Source organism: Aulonocara stuartgranti (genome assembly GCF_965226115.1).
Source record: "Aulonocara stuartgranti genome assembly, chromosome: 6".
NCBI lineage: Eukaryota > Metazoa > Chordata > Actinopteri > Cichliformes > Cichlidae > Aulonocara > Aulonocara stuartgranti.
The window spans coordinates 22,935,628-22,945,965 of NC_138944.1; positions in this window are offsets into that span (position 1 = coordinate 22,935,628).

Below are 10,338 nucleotides of genomic sequence, written 5' to 3' on the forward strand. Positions count from 1 at the left end.
GAATCCGATATAGCATATTTTGTAATCAATAAAATTGTTTTTTATAAATATCTTGCTGCATTTTGTATAAGTTCATACTCAAGTTTTAAAAAATGAGACTGAAGCTATTCTGTTATACCTGTATGCAAAGAATACACTCCACCCAAAACATTTTATAGTTCAGCAACACAGATCAATCTAATAAATTTTAACCTACACCATCCTCCCTATTCTGGTATTTTAAAGTACTTACCTACCTAACTAATAGGGTTGCCAACTCCCAGCAAAAACATTAGGGAACCACCCCCCACCCCCCGCCCTTAATCGATGTAATCAACTTTAATTTAATGCAAGTGTAAAACAAATGCACAGAAATCAATTATTTTTCTACAATAATTAAATAGATTCAACATCTTTCTTCAACAGAATTGCAGACTGCACAGATGGTACCTTCCCAAAGGAAAAAATACTATAGCTTACTAGGGTGTATATTAGACTTATTAGTTACTATATACAATAATGGATTTCTATACATTTAATCAGATGGCCAGTTTTGTTGTAAGATTCAGATAATTATTTATTCAAAGTTTTTAAATGACATAACAAAGAAAAATATTTCTTTGTGCCCCCCTTTCCCTGTTAATGCCCTACCTGGCCCCGACAAAACTTTGCTAGATCCACCCCTGCACAGTTACCAGCTGTCAGCTACTTAGAAAAGGATCCTGGTCATGCATAGGGCAGTGAAAACCATATGGGCGATATTCTTTTCTGAAGTGACATTATCTAAGCTGCCCAACAAACACACTAAGGGGGAAGTTGGAATGTTACATTTCAGACACTTCGATAAGTCTTCACATATCTCGCGCCAAAACTTCTGAACTGGTGGACAGAACCAAAGAGCGTGGATATAATTGTCCGGTGAATTGGTTTGGCAGTGTGAGCAGTTGTTGGTAGACGTAAAGCCCATCTTGAACATCCGATGACCTGTATAGTGCACTCTATGTAATATTTTGTATTGAATTAATTGAAGACTGGGATTTCTAATTAGATGAAAGGTTTTTAAGCAAATCTGAGACCAGAAGTTTAGGTCTAAGTTAACTGATAAATCCGCTTCCCATTTTGCAATGGGAAGTGATATTGATTCATCTGTTTTAGAAAGCATTCTGTATATTTTGGATAGTAATGTGGGGGTTTTAAGAGTAAGAAATTGAACCACACTTAGTGGTGTTTGTAGTTCAACTTGACCCGGTTTAAATTTCTTTTTTACTATGGATTTAATTTGTTGATATTCTAAAAATCTTTTCTTGTTGATCCCATATTGTGTAACTAGTCTGTCAAATGAAATAAATTCTGTTCCTTCTAGTATATGTTCTAAATATTTGATTCCTTTACCACTCCAATCTGAAAAGTTTATCATATTATTGTTTTGTAATATGTCAGGGTTGTTCCAGATAGGTGTACGTTTGCATGGGATTAATGAAGACGCTGTCAATTTTAGAAACTCCCACCATGCTGTCAGAGAAGCGCTGATGTTGATGCTTTTAAAGCATTCATGTCGTTGGATGTTTGAGCTGATAAATGGTAGGTCTGAGATCTCTAGATTATTGCAAAGTGCTTGTTCTACATCTAGCCAAGGTTCATCTAAGAGGGTGTGTTTTAGCCATCCTGAGATAAACTGAAGCCTGTTGGCTAAGAAGTAGTGCTGAAAGTTAGGCAGTTCTAGTCCTCCTTTATCCTTGGTCTTTTGTAGTGTTTTTAAGCTTATACGTGGGGGTTTATTTTTCCAAAGGAATTTGGACATACATGAATCTAGAGATCTGAACCAATCTTGTGGCGGTTTAGTTGGGATCATTGAGAATAAATAATTTATTTTTGGTAAGACCATCATTTTTATAGCGGCAACCCTTCCCATGAGTGATATGGGTAGACATTTCCATCTAGCCAGATCATCTTCTACCTTCTTTAAAAGTGGGATATGGTTTAATTTAGTTAGATCTGCAAGCTTGGGAGAAACATTAATACCTAAATATTTTATATTTCCCGATTGCAGTGGTGTAGAAGAGGAATTATGGAGGGAGCAATTAATCGGTAGAACTGTAGATTTTGACCAGTTAATTGAGTAATCTGATATTCTTGCAAAAGAGTTTATCAATTCAATCACCCCAGAGATATTGGTTTGTGAATTTTGGAGAAAGAGTAACACATCATCCGCATAAAGGCTGATTTTATGTTCCACGTTCTTGCATTTTATGCCCTTAATTACTGAATTCTGTCTAATTGCTGCTGCTAGTGGTTCAATAAAAATTGCAAACAGTGAAGGGGAGAGTGGGCATCCCTGCCTGGTGCCCCTCAAGAGACAGAAGCTGGAGGATGTCTAGTCATTTGTTCTAACACAAGCTGTTGGGGAATTATATAATATTTTTAACCAGTTTATGAAAGAGGATCCAAAACCAAATTTGTGTAAAGTTGCAAATAGAAATTTCCAGTTAACTCTGTCGAATGCTTTTTCTGCGTCTAAAGAGAATATTGTAGTTTCTAGGTTTTTACTGTATGAGTAGTCTATCAAATTAAGTAATCTACGTGTATTTGTTGATGAGTGCCTACCTTTTATGAAACCAGTTTGGTCAGGATGAATTAAGAGGGGGGTTATTTTCTCCAGTCTCTTTGAGAGAGCTTTGCAGATTATTTTAAGGTCTACATTTATAAGGGATATTGGACGATAGCTTGAGGGATATACAGGGTCTTTGCCTGGTTTTAGCAGGAGATTAATGTTTGCAGAATTCATATTTGATGGAAGTCTGCCCTTTTCTTTAATTTCCAACAACGTTCTGTAGAAAACTGGTGCTAGAATCGACCAGAATTCTTTGTAGAATTCTGCAGGAAAGCCGTCTGGACCTGGAGCCTTATTATTGGGCATACTTATCAGAGCTTCCTGGAGTTCACCTGGTGTCAGTGGTGAATCCAGTGCCATTGCTCGAGTGTCCAATAATTTTGGAAGAGTTATGTTGTCCAAAAACTGATCAATTTCTTTTTTAGATGGGTTTATTTGTGGTGAATACAACGTTTTATAGAAATCCCTGAAAATGTTGTTTATTTGTATCGGTTCATATATTGTGTTCCCAGATGAATCTTGAACAGCACATATAGTTGTTTTTTATTTATTTATTTTTAGCTGGTTTGCTAGAAATTGACCGGATTTATTACCATGTTCATAATTTTGTAGGCGTAGTCTTTGTACTAAGAATTTTGTTTTTTTTATCAATTATCTCATTTAATTCTAGTTTTGTTTTGCGTATTTTGTTCAATGTTTCCTGATCTTGGTGGGACGCGTAGGCTTCTTCTAGTGATTTGATGTTTTTTTCTAATTCCTGAATATTTTTGTTTTCTTTTTTCTTTTTATGTGATGAGAAAGAAATTATTTTACCTCTCATCACAGCTTTCCCTGCTTCCCATAGAACAGAAGCTGATGTTTCGGGAGTGTCATTATAGTCCAAATATGAAGTCCACTCTTTTTTAAAATATTTAATAAAGTCTTCATCTTTAAGTAGTGATATATTAAATCTCCAGTTTTTACTTGGCGTAGTATTATTCTTGTGCATTAGTGTTAAAGGTACAGGACCATGATCGCTGACAGCTATAGGGTGAATCTCAGTGTCTGAAATGTCGTTCAGCAGTGAGCTGCTGACCAAAAAATAATCCAGACGAGAGTAGGAGTGATGGACATGTGAGAAAAAAGTATATTCCTTACTGGTGGGGTGAAGGGAGCGCCATGCATCGCAAAGACCAAAGTCGCTCATATACTGTTTGATTATATTTGTGGACTGCCAATTACGCTGAGTTCCCGCTGTATTGAGCCTATCCATGTCTTCATTTAGTCCAAGGTTGAGGTCGCCTCCAAGAACAAGTGTGCCATCTAAGTGTTCAGAGAGTGCACTGAAAAAACCGTGAAAAAATGAGGGATCATCAACATTTGGACCATATACACTTGCAATACATAGCTTTTTATCAAGTATAGATAGTTTAATGATTAAGAATCTGCCCTCTGGATCTATAACTGTATCGAGTACTGTGAAATTAATATTTTTATGTATTACAATTGCTACTCCCCTTTGTCTAGAATTATAACAAGCTGAGAACACATTAGGAAACTCAGGTGTTTTAAGTTCATTCAAACCTCTAAGAGGTCTGTGGGTCTCTTGTAAAAGGACAACATCTGCCTGTAGTTTTTTGAGTTGGTTAAATATTTTTAACCTCTTTACTCTGGAGCCAGCTCCATTTATATTCCATGTAATGAACCTCAGTGTACCCATAGATGTTTGTGTATAACTAGGGATGTATGCTGTGTGCGTCGCTTAGCCAGGTGGAGAGAATACGTCACTTGTTCATAAATAAAGAGAAGGAGAGAGAGAAAAAATGTGTGGCGAGATGCTCCCTGAGTCTGACTTTGTGTATGCATAGTTACTAATATGAGTAGGCTTGGCTTAAGTGTGTGTATCCTAAACGACTGTGTGCGCTGTCTGACTGATGTAAATGTGCTGCCGTTGAGCGCATGGTGCGTATGTGTCGAAATAAAGGATGTTTGTGGATGAGTGTCGAAGCAGGTGATCGAGGCAGTGAAAGGAATAAAGAAAGAAACCAAGGACAGGGGTGAGCAGCATAAAACCAAGAGGGGGGGAAAGAGAGGGAAAAAAAACGAGAAGAAAAAAAACAAAACAAAACGTAAACATTCCAATTAAATCACTGACGGAGAGTGACGGTGTTAATTCTGCTATGAAATCACACTTTAAGATGCGATTTGATGCTGGTAAGTTAAACAGATGTTAATGCAAGTTAGTGTGAGTGGATAGGGAAATGGTGTGGCTGATTCTTATCTGGTGTGAGGTTAATACAGCCACGGAGTGATGTTGGGGTCGCGGTGGAGCTGTCCGTCCACGTACAGCCGGTCCACAGCGATGACAGCGCGGGAGCCTTTCTGGATGAAGCTGCGTCGGATTGGGAAGAGGACCCTGCGTCGTTCCAAGATCTCTTTGGGGAACTGGTCGTTCACGCTGAAGTCCGTTCCCTTTAATTCCCTGCCGCGGCTTTTCACATGTTTCAACAGTCCTCATGAACTGGAAAAATAAAAATAATCTTAATTCTAACCAATATAGAAATTATCTATTAGATTACATTAGCCTTGATACAGCCTCTGCCACCACATCAGATCAATTGCTCTGGGCTCCTTTGATCAGCTCCATCACCTAGTGGGGGTGGGGGGTCATAGTTTGGTCCCGCCTTCACTGTTGTGATTGGTGTGGGGGTAGGGACAGGCTTAGGGCGTCGGGGGGTTCCCCGGAGGCATTTTCCTTGGGGGGCTCAACCCGGGGTAGCGGTCATGTCCGGTTAGGGGCTCTGTTGGCTCTCAGGTGACTGTTTCCTCGCGGCTGCGTGCAGCGGGACTAGGGGAGGGTCTGTGCTGACGGACGTGGGTTACTGACCTGGTAGCCTGGCTGCCCCTGGGTGGGTCCGGGATGGGCGTGAGGTTCTGGGGGCGCTCCGTCTCTGGGCTGGGGCCCGGGCCGGGCCTCGGGGGCTTGGGTCCTGGTTGGTGTGTTGCCGGGGTTGTGGGCGGGTGGGTGGGGGCCCAGCCCTGGAGCAGGGTGCCGCCGGTGCATCGAGCCACCTGGGGGGCTCTTCAACTGGTGGGGAAGATTGTCACATCTTGCAGGAGCTTTCCTCTCCTCAGGGGCTCTCTCTACAGGAGGGGGAGATACAGGAGAGGTGGAGGAAGATCTCAGCCTGGGCGTTTACTGTCTTATGTAGTCTGGAAGATGAGTGGATGGTGGGGTGGGTGCAGTTTTCTCTGTGGTGGGGTTGGGTGGACTGTCCTGGGCTCTGTGGGGCCGGGAGGCGCTGCTGCACTGGGCCCCGGTCTGGATGGGCCTGGGCCCCCTTTCCCTGGTGGGTCGCGGAGTATGGGGGTGCCTACTGGGGTCAGCGGGGGAGCTGGCCCCAGGGAGGGGTCACTTGCCCCTCCCTTCCTTCCCTCCCCATCTCCAGCTGCCTTCCTCTTCCCGCTCCACCACAACCACCCACACATGCAGGACCTTGGAGTAGGGGTATGTCACCAGGGTGCAGAGGAGGCCACCCCCCCGGTCCCCTTCTGGCTGCCTCTGCCTCAATTTTATCCCACAACTTAGACATTCACATTACTCACACTCTCATTACACATACATATAGGATCTTGGGGGTGGGCACGATACACGGAGTCCAAAGTACCATCAGGGTGTACACCTCACCCCTGGCATCGTTGCCCACCTCTCAATTTTAAATACACGTAGACATTGAGGGCTAGCAGGAGGGACTATGCGCTTACCTGCTGCTCTCTGGCAGGTAGCTCCATGCCCTCCTGGGTTTTAAATGCACCTTAGAACACACATGCATCAACACTACAATGAGCGGGTGGAGGGAGGTTCGGAGTCTTCTCTCACCCCCATTCTCTGCGACCTGCTGGAGCGGGGGGGCTAGGAGGAGGAGTGCGGTCTGGAGTGTGGGGCCTCCCTGCTGCTGCGGAGTCGGGGCGGTCTGCCTCCCCCCACCGCAGGGAAAAGGGTAACACCACCTGGGTCTGGGGGCAGTTCCCCCCCTCCAGGGGCAAGGGTACCTAGACCCGGGGCTTAGAGTACGCTTGGGGAGTGTGATCGTGTGTACAGCGTCTCTTTATGTCTGTCTCCACGTTGGTTGAGTGTGGAGTAAGTGTATATGAGAGCATGAGGGTGGGAATGGATGTTTGTATATGTGTGTGCCTGTATTTCTGTGTCTATATGTCAGGTTGGGTGTCAGGCGCCACCTCTCTGGGGACATCTTAGGCCCTCCAAGGTATGGAGGCCTATCTCCCCCTACCACCACTTCCCCTGCCAGTGTCGGACTCCCTCAGACATCGGTGCGTTGGAGGTTCTTTGTGTCCGGGGATGGGCGTCCAGGTACACACCGGCTCACTCCTTGGCGGCCGCTTATCGGGGCCTGGAGCCTGGGGCTTGCTCAGGCCACTTCGGAGGTGGGGTGCCCCCGGCCTCTCGGCCTGGGGCTCGGTCACTCAGGCACGGCTGGCTGCCGGCGGAGCTCACGGGCGCGTCACTGCAACTCCCCCTGGCTTCTGCTCCGCGGCTGCTGAGTGAGCCCTCATCTGGGACTCTCCTCAGCTCTTTCTGGGACAGTGGCGCGGCTGCCCCTCTGTTGGTCTTCCTTGGTCTCTTGTGTTCTGGGGGCCTCTGGATGTCTGGAGTTTTGATCTCCTCCATACCTGCTTCATGCCCTGGAGGACGGGGCTGTGGCCCCCCCACACCCTCTAGCAGATCATTACATGAAGGAACCTTTTAAAAAACAAAAAACAAGTGCGTCCATGCTCACAGATGTACACACGGGTGATCACACCGACAAACTACACCCTTTTTGGCTCCTACCTCAAAGCACACTGTGTTCTGTTGATGTTATGTGCTGCACAATAATGTTTAATATTTAGTATTTACTGTCATATTCCCATATATCATTGTGATGTTGCTTATTCTATTACTCTTGTTCTCTTCTGCTTGTTTTCTTTTTTCTTTCTCAGCAGGTGACCCAGGTGATTGATATATGCTTTTTTTTTCTTTTTTTCTTCTTTTTTTTCTTTTTCTGCCCGTTCTGTTGGTTTTTGTCTTTTGCCCTTCTCCCCCGTCCCTCTTCTCAGCTGTTTCTCTTTCCCTCTTTCTTTCTCCCCTTCTTTCCCCCAGTCAAGTCTGTCCCATATTCAGTAAGTGAAAATAAAATAAACAATAAAAGGTGAATCAAATGGACCATTATGGCAAGGCTGGGATGGTCAATTTGGTAAAGTAAATCCGTTGGGCATCTTTCTTTGCCTTTAGACAACAATTCTGATGGCAAAAGAGCCAAACGGGACAGACAAGAAAAAAAAAAAAAAAAAAAAAAAAAAGGATCCTGGTGTTATTTGTCTCTCAGAAACAGTTCATAACTTCCCTTCAACTCATTCATGTAACCTCAAAGGTAAACCTGTTTCTCCATCACCTGCTCAGCTCTGATGATTCAGTAAGGACATCTCGTGGTTTCATCTTCATGTTTCCCTCTCACCGCAAACGGATATCATGACCAGCAGCTTTTACAGCCATGGCTCCAGCAAACCTCAGCTGATACTAGAAAGTAATATTAAATACATTCTAACAACAGCTTATCAGGCAGCGGATAAACAACGTGCTGTTGTTGTTTATCCGCTGGTCTCCTCTTTCTAGCGCAAAGTGGGCGATAAAAAACAAACAAGATGGGACTTGCTGCAGAAAAGCCGATCAGCTGATCATTGATCAGTTTCATGTTTGAAGTAATAACAGGAGAGGAAGGGGGAGTGAATGAGAGAAGTAGATGCAACTGCGCTGCAAAGACAGAATAACTCCAGCTTTGTGTCTATTTTTTAATTCTAGCTGAGGTAAGGGACAAATCGCTTCCTTTTCACCTCAAACTGGAACTCAAATGACCAGTCCAGCTGTGGCTCAATATATCAGTTGTTAAGCTTAACGTGGAAATACTATGCAAACATTCAGGGATGAACTTACATACTTGCTTTACTTCTCTGGGATAGTTTTCGCAGAGATGAAATGCTGCTGTTAGGAAGCATGTAGCAGCTCCAAATGCTCCAACTGACGCTGACAGGGCATACTGCTCCGATGCGCCGAGCTGGGTTACGCCAAGTAGCGCGTTTTGTGATACTTCGGATGGGATTACATTTTTGATTTCTCTCTGATATCCGATCCAGTAATTTAAGTCAGTATCGGACAGATACCGATAGGTAATATCAGATCGGTCCATCTCTAAAAATTACAATTAGCTACTGAAAAATAGTGGCAGGACAGCTGAATAAACAAAGAATAAAAATTTTAAGCTGAGTGCACCTCTACAATAATACATTTTTAAGCAAAATGCTGTCCTGCATATTAGAGGGGGGGAATTGATCCAAATATTGATAGTATGAAAACAACTTTTTGTGTTTACTATCACGTCTCTTTAATTAATGGTCTATAACACATTTAAACCACAGGATTGTTACAGCCATTTAGAGGTCATTAAAATATGTTCCAAATTTGGCTAATGGATGCTGGTTAGGCTAATCTCACAGCCTAAATCACGAGGTACTGTTCTCCCCTACATAAACTCCCTTTATAGGTTAAAAGTAGGCTATTGTTATTGGTATCGGATCACTAGCAAAGACAGCATTGTCGCAGAGTATTGCTGTTTATTACTGATACTTCTTAAATGAAATACTAGCACATAATACCTGCCTTGTAGTCGAATGTGAAACTACGACGTGTGATATGTATGTATGGGCGTGAGGTTCTGGGGGCGCTCCGTCTCTGGGCTGGGGCCCGGGCCGGGCCTCGGGGGCTTGGGTCCTGGTTGGTGTGTTGCCGGGGTTGTGGGCGGGTGGGTGGGGGCCCAGCCCTGGAGCAGGGTGCCGCCGGTGCATCGAGCCACCTGGGGGGCTCTTCAACTGGTGGGGAAGATTGTCACATCTTGCAGGAGCTTTCCTCTCCTCAGGGGCTCTCTCTACAGGAGGGGGAGATACAGGAGAGGTGGAGGAAGATCTCAGCCTGGGCGTTTACTGTCTTATGTAGTCTGGAAGATGAGTGGATGGTGGGGTGGGTGCAGTTTTCTCTGTGGTGGGGTTGGGTGGACTGTCCTGGGCTCTGTGGGGCCGGGAGGCGCTGCTGCACTGGGCCCCGGTCTGGATGGGCCTGGGCCCCCTTTCCCTGGTGGGTCGCGGAGTATGGGGGTGCCTACTGGGGTCAGCGGGGGAGCTGGCCCCAGGGAGGGGTCACTTGCCCCTCCCTTCCTTCCCTCCCCATCTCCAGCTGCCTTCCTCTTCCCGCTCCACCACAACCACCCACACATGCAGGACCTTGGAGTAGGGGTATGTCACCAGGGTGCAGAGGAGGCCACCCCCCCGGTCCCCTTCTGGCTGCCTCTGCCTCAATTTTATCCCACAACTTCTCTATATAACTCTCTATATAAATGGTACTTTCTCATTAGCAGACGTGGCCGGTTAGCTCAGTTGGTTAGAGCGTGGTGCTAATAACGCCAAGGTCGCGGGTTCGATCCCCGTACGGGCCAGTCGAGCCTTTTTGTTTAATTTATTTTTACATTTCTGTTGTACTGGTTGATGACGATATTACCCTAAAAATACTGAATATCGTGTGGAGAAGTAGTTCGTCAATAGACAAATCTCGAAAACTGTCGCGGCTTATATGAAAAGTCCCCACTAGATGGTACCAAATCTTCATGTTGTATTGTGTACTAATGCAAATTACGTTTTTATAATCTTTCTTGAGGAAAAGG